Source organism: Ranitomeya imitator, chromosome 9 (genome assembly GCF_032444005.1).
Source record: "Ranitomeya imitator isolate aRanImi1 chromosome 9, aRanImi1.pri, whole genome shotgun sequence".
Lineage (NCBI taxonomy): Eukaryota > Metazoa > Chordata > Amphibia > Anura > Dendrobatidae > Ranitomeya > Ranitomeya imitator.
The window spans coordinates 110,955,871-110,966,245 of record NC_091290.1 but is presented as its reverse complement, the minus strand read 5'-3'; positions in this window follow the sequence as shown (position 1 = coordinate 110,966,245).

Below are 10,375 nucleotides of genomic sequence, written 5' to 3'. Positions count from 1 at the left end.
TTCCTTCCCAGGGGTTTTGCAGCCACGAACAACGTTGCATTAGCAAAGCTCGTGGCTGCAAAATATTTTAACCCCTTCAGATGGATTTACATTGTTGGACATTACAGATCTTCGGAAGGTAAGGATATTGTTGGTTTATTATTTTTTTTGTTACAGAACGAGGGTCTTCAGTGACTGGATTGGGCGTTGAATAAAATATTACAACAACCTTTGTGTTTATTTCATTAAAATAATTTTTAATAATGTGTTTGTGTTTTTCTAACCCTTTACTACTATTGGATTAATAATGGATAGGTGTCATAATTGACGCCTCTCCATTATTAATTTGGCTTAATGTCACCTTACAATAGCAAGGTAGCATTAACCCTTCATTACCCCATATCCCACCGCTACACGGGAATGGGAAGAGAGTGGCCAAGTGCCGGAATAGGCGCATCTTCCAGATGTGCCTTTTCTGGGGTGGCTGGGGGTAGGTGTTTTTAGCCAGGGGGGGGCCAATAACCGTGGACCCTCCCCAGGCTATTAATATCTGCCCTCAGTCACTGGCTTTACTACTCTGGTGGAGAAAATTGCGCGGGAGCCCACGCCAATTTTTTCCGCCATTTAACCCTTTAATTCAGTAGATAGAACGGCCAAATTTTGCATATACACACTACTAGCATTAGTAGTGTGGAATATGCAAAAAAAAGGTGATATGACATGGTTTACTGTATGTAAACCATGTCACGAATCATGTCGGGTTTAGGAAGGAGATAGCAAAAGCCGGTAATTGAATTACCGGCTTTAAAGCTATCTAGCGCTGTATGAAGTAATAATATATATACATATATGTGTCTAATGACTAGTGTTGAGCGATACCGTCCGATACTTGAAAGTATCGGTATCGGATAGTATCGGCCGATACCCGAAAAATATCGGATATCGCCGATACCGATATCCGATACCAATACAAGTCAATGGGACATCAAGTATCGGAAGGTATTCTCATGGTTCCCAGGGTCTGAAGGAGAGGAAACTCTCCTTCATGCCCTGGGATCCATAGGGATGTGTAAAATAAAGAATTAAAATAAAAAATATTGATATGCTCACCTCTCCAGCGGCCCCTGGACTTCACACTGCTAACCGGGAGGCTTCTTTGTTAAAAAGCGCGCCTTTCGGACCTGTGAATGACGTCCCGGCTTCTGATTGGTCGCGTGCCGCCCATGTGACCGGCACGCGACCAATCAGAGGCCGCGACGTCATTCGCAGGTCCTCAATTCCTAGAATTAGCAGTTTTGTGAATGAGAATGACGTCGCGGCTTCTGATTGGCCGCGTGCCGCCCATGTGACCGGCACGCGGCCAATCAGAAGCCGCGACGTCATTCTCATTCACAAAACTGCTAATTCTAGGAATTGAGGACCTGCGAATGACGTCGCGGCCTCTGATTGGTCGCGTGCCGGTCACATGGGCGGCACGCGACCAATCAGAAGCCGGGACGTCATTCACAGGTCCGAAAGGCGCGCTTTTTAAACAAAGAAGCCTCCCGGTTAGCAGTGTGAAGTCCAGGGGCCGCCGGAGAGGTGAGCATATCAATATTTTTTATTTTAATTCTATATTTTACACATCCCTATTGATTCGATACCGATACCCGATATCACAAAAATATCGGATCTCGGTATCGGAATTCCGATACCGCAAGTATCGGCCGATACCCGATACTTGCGGTATCGGAATGCTCAACACTACTAATGACATATATATATATATATATATATATGTGTGTTTTTTTTTTAAACACATGGATCCCTTGTATAGCCGTATGTTGGTTTTGCAAGCCTGCGAGAAAAACACGCAGTACGGATGCCATACGGATTACATACGGAGGATGCCATGCGCAAAATATGCTGATACACCCTGCCTACGGAGGAGCTATGGACCACTATTTTGGGGACTTTTCAGCGTATTACGGCCGTAATATACGGACCGTATTGTCTTACGCTGAGTGTGACTCCAGCCTAATAGACAATGAATGCATTGGAGGATAAGCCCGCTCACCTCTGCTCCATTCAAGAATGGGATGGATTTAGGACACTTGTGTGCCAAGCTCTGGAGACCGTATCATGGAGATTATTATGTGATGTTTTCTAGTATCTGGATGTGTCCCACAGTTAACCGCCGCCCTCGCCGGTTTCTTGTCTGAGAACACAGAGACTAAAAGCCTTTTGTTCCCATCTCATAGATGGGTGCACAGCCTGCTGTTGCTGGTGGTTAAGCACCCATGGGGCAGCATGGTGACACTGTTGCTTTCTTTTTCTTGTTGCTCTTTTCATTTATTCAGCTCTGAACAAAGAGATTCCTCCTCTCAGACACAGCTCAGAAAATGAAATCAGTGACCACAAGGGAACCTGCTCTTCCATTTCATGACCTGTTGGTGGGTACTTAAAAACATATTGATGAGTTAGCCATCAGGTAATTCTATGGTGGCTCAGTGGTTAGCTCAATTACCTTTCAAACGCTTGGGTCCTTAGTTCAGTTCTAACTGAGGTCTGAGTAATTCTCTCAGTTGTATTTCAGAAATTGCAAATGGACCTGCTCTAGACCCTCATGAACTGTCGGTGGGCACTGATACACATATTGATGACCTAGCCATCAAGTAATCCTAAGGCAGCATGGTGGCTCAGTGGTTAGCTTGATTACCTTTCAATTCTTGGGTCCTTAGTTTGATTCTGACTGAGGTCTGAGTAATTCTACGTCTCAGTTATACTTTAGATATTGTAAATGGACCTGCTCTAGCTTTCCATGACCTGTCAGTGGGCACTGATAGACATATTGATGACCTAGCCATCTCATAATTCTCAGGCAGCATGGTGGCTCAGTGGTTAGCTCAATTTCCTTCAACGCTTTGGTCCATAGTAGTGATGAGTGAGTATACTCGTTGCTCGGGTTTTCCTGAGCACGCTCGGGTGGTACCTCTGAGTATTTCTGACTGCTCGGAGATTTAGTTTTCCTTGCCGCAACTGGATGATTTACAGCTGCTAGTCAGCCTGAGTACATGTGAGGGTTGCCTGGCTGCTAAGGAATCTCCTCATGTAATCAAGCTGTCTAGTAGCTGCAAATCATCCAGCTGCGGCAAGGAAAACTAAATCTCCGAGGAGTCATAAATGCTCGGAGACCACCCAAGCATGCTCTGGAAAACCCAAGCAACGAGTATACTCGCTCATGACTAGTCCTTAGTTCAATTCTGACTGAGGTCTGAGTAATTCTACCTCACAGTTGTACTTTAGAAATTGCAAACGTACATGCTCTAGCTTTTTTATGACCTGTCGGTGGGCACTGATACACATATTGGTGACCTAGCCATCATGTAGTGCACAGGCAGCATAGTGGCTCAGTGGGTAACTCGATTACCTTTCAACTTTTGGGTCCTTAGTTCAATCCTAACTGAAGTCTGAGTAATTGTACCTCTTAGTTGTACTTTAGAACTTGCAAAAGGACCTGTTCTAGTTTTCCCTGATTTTCCCATTGGTGCTGCAAGTCATATCAATGATTTTGCCAAATCTTATCCTCTGGGCAGCATAGTGGACCAGTGGAAAGCACTGGTGCTTTGCAGCATGGGAGTCCATGGTTCAAATTTTACCATGGGAAATTGCAAATGTATGTGCTCTAGTTTTTCTTAATCTTCCCATAGGTGCTGGTAGTAATATCGATGACTTTGCCAAAGGTTATCTTCCGAGCAGCATGGTGGCCCAGTGTAAAGCACTGGTGCTGTGCAGCTTGTGAGTCCAGGCTTCAGATCCCACCATAGGAAATTGCAATTGGACCTGCTGTAGTTTTTCCTGATCTTCGCATTGATGCTGCGAGTCATATCAATGACTTTGCCAAAGGTTGTCTTCCAAGCAGCAGGGTGGCCCAGTAGAAAGTACTGGTGTTTTGCAGCTTGTGAGGTGAGGGTTCATATCCCATCATGGGAAATTACAAATGGACCTGCTCTAGTTCTTCCTGATCTTCCCATTGGCGCTGGCAGCCATATCAATGACTTTTCCAAAGGCACTCTTACGAGCAGCATGGTAGCCAAATGGAAAGCACTGGTGCTTTGCAGCATGGGTGTCCATACTTCAAATCCCACCATGGGAAATTGCAAATAGTCCTACCTAACCTAGTTTTTTCTCATCTTCCCTTTGGTGCTGATAGTCATATCAATGACTCTGCCAAAAGCTCTTTTACAAGCGCACGGTAGCCCACTAGAAAGCATTGGTGCTTTGCAGCATGGGTGTCCATACTTCAAATCCCATCATGGGAAATTGCAAATGGTCCTGCCCTAGTTTTTCCTTATCTTCCCATTGGTGCTGGTAGTCATATCAATGACTTTGCCCAAAGTTATCCTTCTAGCAGCATGGTGGCTGTTATGGTCAAGTGGCCTTGGAGCAGCATGAAATGACCTTCGCTGGAGCGGTGGTAGCTTTACTGACCGCAACCCCTGATCCTATCACCGCAACTAGAAGTAGCCGTGGGGTGTGCCTAACCAGACCTAGACACCTCGACACAGCCTAAGGACTAAATATCCCTAAAGATGGAAATAGGAAAACTCTCTTGCCTCAGAGTAGACCCTGTTGTGAATTCTGTGGCAGAGCTCCATCCTGTGGTCACAAGTGGTACTTCGGCTGATTCTCTCTGTAAGCTTCCGTTGGTGGAGGGAAGTGGTACTGCGGCTTCTGAGTTTCCTCCCTCAGGTGATGTGGTGAGGTCGTTAGGTGCTGCTCTACTTAACTCCACCTAGTGCTTTGATCCTGGCTTCCTGTCAATGTTCCAGTATTGGACTTGTTTTCCTCCTGGATCGTTCCTGTGGCCTGCTGCTCTGCATAGCTAAGTTTGCCTTTGCTATTTTGTTTGCTTTTCTTCTGTCCAGCTTATCTATTTGTTTGCTGGAAGCTCTGGGACGCAGAGGGTGTACCTCCGTGCCGTTAGTTCGGTACAGAGGGTCTTTTTGCCCCCTTTGCGTGGTTTTTGGGTTTTGTGTTGACCGCAAAGTTACCTTTCCTATCCTCGCTCTGTTCAGAAAGTCGGGCCTCACTTTGCTAAATCTATTTCATCTCTACGTTTGTCTTTTCATCTTACTCACAGTCATTATATGTGGGGGGCTGCCTTTTCCTTTGGGGTATTTCTCTGAGGCAAGGTAGGCTTATTTTCTATCTTCATGCTAGCTAGTTTCTCAGGCTGTGCCGAGTTGCATAGGTAGCTTTAGGCGCAATCCACGGCTGCCTCTAGTGTTGTTGGATAGGATTAGGGATTGCGGTCAACAGAGTTCCCACGTCTCAGAGCTCGTTCTATGTTTTTGGATTATTGTCAGATCACTGTATGTGCTCTGACCTCTATGTTCACTGTGGTACTGAGTTGCCTAATCATAACAAGACCCCCAAAGGATAGGTAGCCCCCACAAATAATGACTGTGAGTAGGAGAGGAAAAGACACACGCAGACAGAAAACAGGGATAAGCAAAGGAGGCCACTTCTACCTAGATAGAAAAGGATAGTACAGGATACTATGCGGTCAGCATAAAACACTACAAAATATCCACAGCAGAAAAATACAAAAACTCCACCACCTAACTAAAGATGTGGAGAGTATATCTGCGACTCCAGCGAGTCCAACTAGACTGAGAAAAACATCAGGCACAGTCTAGCAGGAACAAACTAGAAACAAGATAAGCACAGAAAATAAACACACAGCAGTGTGTCTAAAAAAATGAAGAAAACACTTATCTTTGCTGAAATGGCAGCAAGCAGGAGGGGCCAGGCAGAGGACCAACACTTCCAAAGGAACATTGACTACTGGCAAGGACTAATGAGTCCTGCACAGCTAAATATCCCAGTCCGAATTGCAATTAGCAGAAACACCTGTCCAAGACTGCTGCTCAGGAATAACTGCATTACCATCAACAACCACCGGAGGGAGCCCAAGAGCAGAATTCACAACAGTACCCCCCCTTGAGGAGGGGTCACCGAACCCTCACCAGAGCCTCCAGGCCGGTCAGGACGAGCAAGATGAAAGGCACGAACCAAATCAGCGGCATGGACATCAGAGGCCGAAACCCAAGAATTATCCTCCTGGCCATAACCCTTCCATTTGACAAGGTACTGAAGCTTCCGCCTCGAAAAACAAGAATCCAAAATCTTCTCAACCACATATTCCAACTCCCCATCGACCAACACAGGGGCCGGAGGATCAACAGAGGGAACAACGGGCTCCACATATTTCCGCAACAAAGATCTATGGAAGACATTATGGATAGCAAAAGAGGCCGGAAGCGCCAGATGAAAAGACACCGGATTAATAATCTCAGAAATCCTATAAGGACCAATAAACCGAGGCTTAAACTTAGGAGAAGAAACCTTTATAGGAACATGAAGGGAAGATAACCAAACCAGATCCCCAACCCGAAGCCGGGTACCAACACAGCGACGTCGGTTAGCAAAACGTTGAGCCTCCTCCTGAGACAACACCAAATTGTCCACCACCTGAGCCCAAATCTGCTGCAACCTGTCAACCACAGAATCCACACCAGGAAAGTCAGAAGACTCAACCTGCCCAGAAGAAAAACGAGGATGAAAACCAAAATTACAAAAAAAAAGGCGAAACCAAAGTGGCCGAACTAGCCTGATTATTAAGGGCAAACTCGGCCAATGGCAAAAAAGCCACCCAATCATCCTGATCAGCAGACACAAAGCATCTCAAATAAGTCTCCAAAGTCTGATTAGTACGCTCGGTCTGGCCATTTGTCTGAGGATGAAATGCAGAAGAAAAAGACAAATCCATGCTCAGCCTAGCACAAAAGGCCCGCCAAAACCTAGAAACAAACTGGGAACCTCTGTCGGACACAATATTCTCAGGAATACCATGCAATCGGACCACATGCTGAAAAAACAACGGAACCAAATCAGAAGAAGAAGGCAATTTAGGCAAAGGCACCAAATGAACCATCTTAGAGAATCGGTCACAAACAACCCAGATAACCGACATCCTCTGGGAAACAGGAATATCGGAAATAAAATCCATAGAAATATGCGTCCAGGGCCTCTCAGGGACCGGCAATGGCAAAAGCAACCCACTAGCACGGGAGCAACAAGGCTTGGCCCGCGCACAAGTCCCACAGGACTGCACAAAAGACCGCACATCACGCGATAAAGAAGGCCACCAAAATGACCTACTAACCAAGTCTCTGGTACCAAAAATGCCAGGATGACCAGCCAACACAGAACAGTGAACCTCAGAAATCACTATACTAGTCCATCTGCCAGGAACAAACAGCTTCCCCACAGGACAACGATCAGGTTTGTCAGCCTGAAATTTCTGAAGAACCCGTCGTAAATCAGGAGAAACTGCAGAAAGGACCACCCCTTCCTTCAAAATACCGACTGGTTCCAAGACCTCAGGAGAATCAGGCAAAAAACTCCTAGAGAGGGCATCAGCCTTAATATTCTTAGAACCCGGAAGGTACGAGACCATGAAATCAAAACGAGAAAAAAACAAGGACCATCGAGCCTGTCTAGGATTCAACCGTTTGGCAGACTCGAGGTAAATCAGATTCTTATGATCGGTCAAGACCACAATACGGTGCTTAGCTCCCTCAAGCCAATGTCGCCACTCCTCAAACGCCCACTTCATAGCCAACAACTCCCCATTGCCGACATCATAATTGCGTTCAGCAGGCGAAAACTTACGGGAAAAGAAGGCACACGGTTTCATTAAGGAACCAACAGGATCCCTCTGAGACAAAACAGCCCCTGCCCCAATCTCAGAAGCGTCAACCTCAACCTGAAATGGAAGAGAAACATCCGGTTGACGCAATACAGGAGCAGAAGTAAAATGATGCTTAAGTTCCTGAAAGGCAGAGATAGCCGCAGGGGACCAATTCGCCACATCAGCACCCTTCTTCGTCAAATCAGTCAAGGGTTTGACCACGCTGGAAAAATTAGCAATGAAACGTCAATAAAAATTAGCAAAACCCAAAAATTTCTGAAGGCTCTTCATGGATGTGGGCTGAATCCAATCATGAATGGCCTGAACCTTAACCGGATCCATCTCTATAGACGAGGGAGAAAAAATAAAGCCCAAAAAGGAAACCTTCTGCACCCTAAAAATACACTTAGACCCTTTCACAAACAAGGCATTGTCACAAAGGATCTGAAATACCATCCTGACCTGCTGCACATGAGACTCCCAATCATCGGAAAAAATCAAAATATCGTCCAAATATACAATCAGGAATTTATCAAGATAATCCCGGAAGATATCATGCATGAAGGACTGAAAAACAGATGGAGCATTAGAGAGTACGAATGGCATCACAAGGTATTCAAAATGGCCCTCGGGCGTGTTAAACGCAGTTTTCCATTCATCACCCTGCTTAATATGAACAAGATTATAAGCCCCTCGAAGGTCTATCTTAGTAAACCAACTAGCTCCCTTAATCCTAGCAAAGAAATCGGAAAGCAAAGGTAAAGGATATTGAAACTTGACTGTGATCTTATTCAAGAGGCGATAATCAATACAGGGTCTTAAGGAACCATTTTTTTAGAAACAAAAAAAAACCCCGCTCCCAACGGTGAAGAAGATGGCCGAATATGCCCTTTCTCCAAAGACTCCTTAATATAGCTCCGCATGGCGGTATGTTCAGGTACAGATAGGTTGAAAAGTCGGCCCTTAGGAATCTTACAGCCTGGAATCAAGTCAATAGCACAATCGCAGTCCCTGTGTGGTGGAAGGAAACTGGACTTGGGCTCATCGAATACATCCTAAAAATCAGACATGGACTTCCAGTCCAACACAGGATTATGTACCTGCAACCATGGAAAACCCAGCACGATAGCATCATGCAAATTATGCAACACCAGAAATCGACAATCTTCCTGATGGGCTGGCGCCATGCGCATGGTCACCTGTGTCCAAAACTGGGGCTTATTTTTAGCCAAGGGTGTAGCATCAATGCCCCTTAAAGGAATAGGGTTCTGCAAAGGCTGCAAGGAAAAACCACAACGCCTGGCAAACTCAAAGTCCATTAAGTTCAAGGCGGCACCTGAATCCACAAACGCCATGACAGAAAATGATGACAATGAACAGATCAAGGACACAGATAACAGAAATTTAGGTTGTACAGTACTGATGGTAAATGAACTGGCGATCCTCTTGGTCCGCTTAGGGCAGACAGAAATGACATGGTAAGCGTTGCCACAATAATAACACAACCTATTCTGACGTCTGAAACCTTGTCGTTCCGTTCTAGACAGAATCCTATCACACTGCATTGGCTCAGAAATTTGCTCTGAGGATAACGCCATAGCGCGCACAGTTCTGCGCTCCCGCAAGCGCCGATCAATCTGAATGGCCAGAGACATAGAATCACTCAGATTGGAGGGTGTGGGAAACCCCACCATAACATCTTTAATGGATTCAGAAAGACCCTTTCTGAAAATTGCCGCCAAAGCATCATTATTCCATTTAGTCAATACAGACCATTTTCTGAATTTCTGACAATACAATTCTGCCGCCTCTTGACCCTGAGACAGGGCCAACAAGGTCTTCTCAGCTTGATCCACCGAATTAGGTTCATCATACAGTAATCCTAACGCCTGAAAGAAGGAGTCCACATTAAGCAAAGCAGGATCCCCAGATTCCAGGGAAAATGCCCAATCCTGCGGATCACCACGCAGCAGGGAAATGATGATTTTAACTTGTTGAATGGAATCACCGGAGGATCGAGGTTTCAATGCAAAAAACAGTTTACAGTTGTTTTTAAAACTCAAAAATTTGGACCTGTCACCAAAAAACAAATCAGGAGTAGGTATCTTCGGTTCTAAAGCAGTAGTCTGAACAATGTAATCAGAAATACCCTGTACTCTAGCAGCAAGCTGGTCTACACGAGAAGCTAATTCCTGGACACTCATGCTAGCACAAGGCTCTTCAGCCACCCAGAGATAAAGAGGGAGGATAAGACAAAACAGACTGAAGAAAAAAAAAATGGCTCAAGATCTTTCCTCCCTTCTTCTGAGATGCAATTAACTCATTGTTGGCCAGTAGTACGGTTATGGTCAGGTGGCCTTGGAGCAGCATGAAATGACCTTCGCTGGAGCAGTGGTAACTTTACTGACCGCTACCCATGATCCTATCACCGCAACTAGAAGTAGCCATGGGGTGTGCCTAACCAGACCTAGACACCTCGACACAGCCTAAGGACTAAATATCCCTAAAGATGGAAATAGGAAAACTCTCTTGCCTCAGAGTAGACCCCCAAAGGATAGGTAGCCCCCCACAAATAATGACTGAGTAGGAGAGGAAAAGACTCACGCAGACAGAAAACAGGGATAAGCAAAGGAGGCCACTTCTACCTGGATAGAAAAG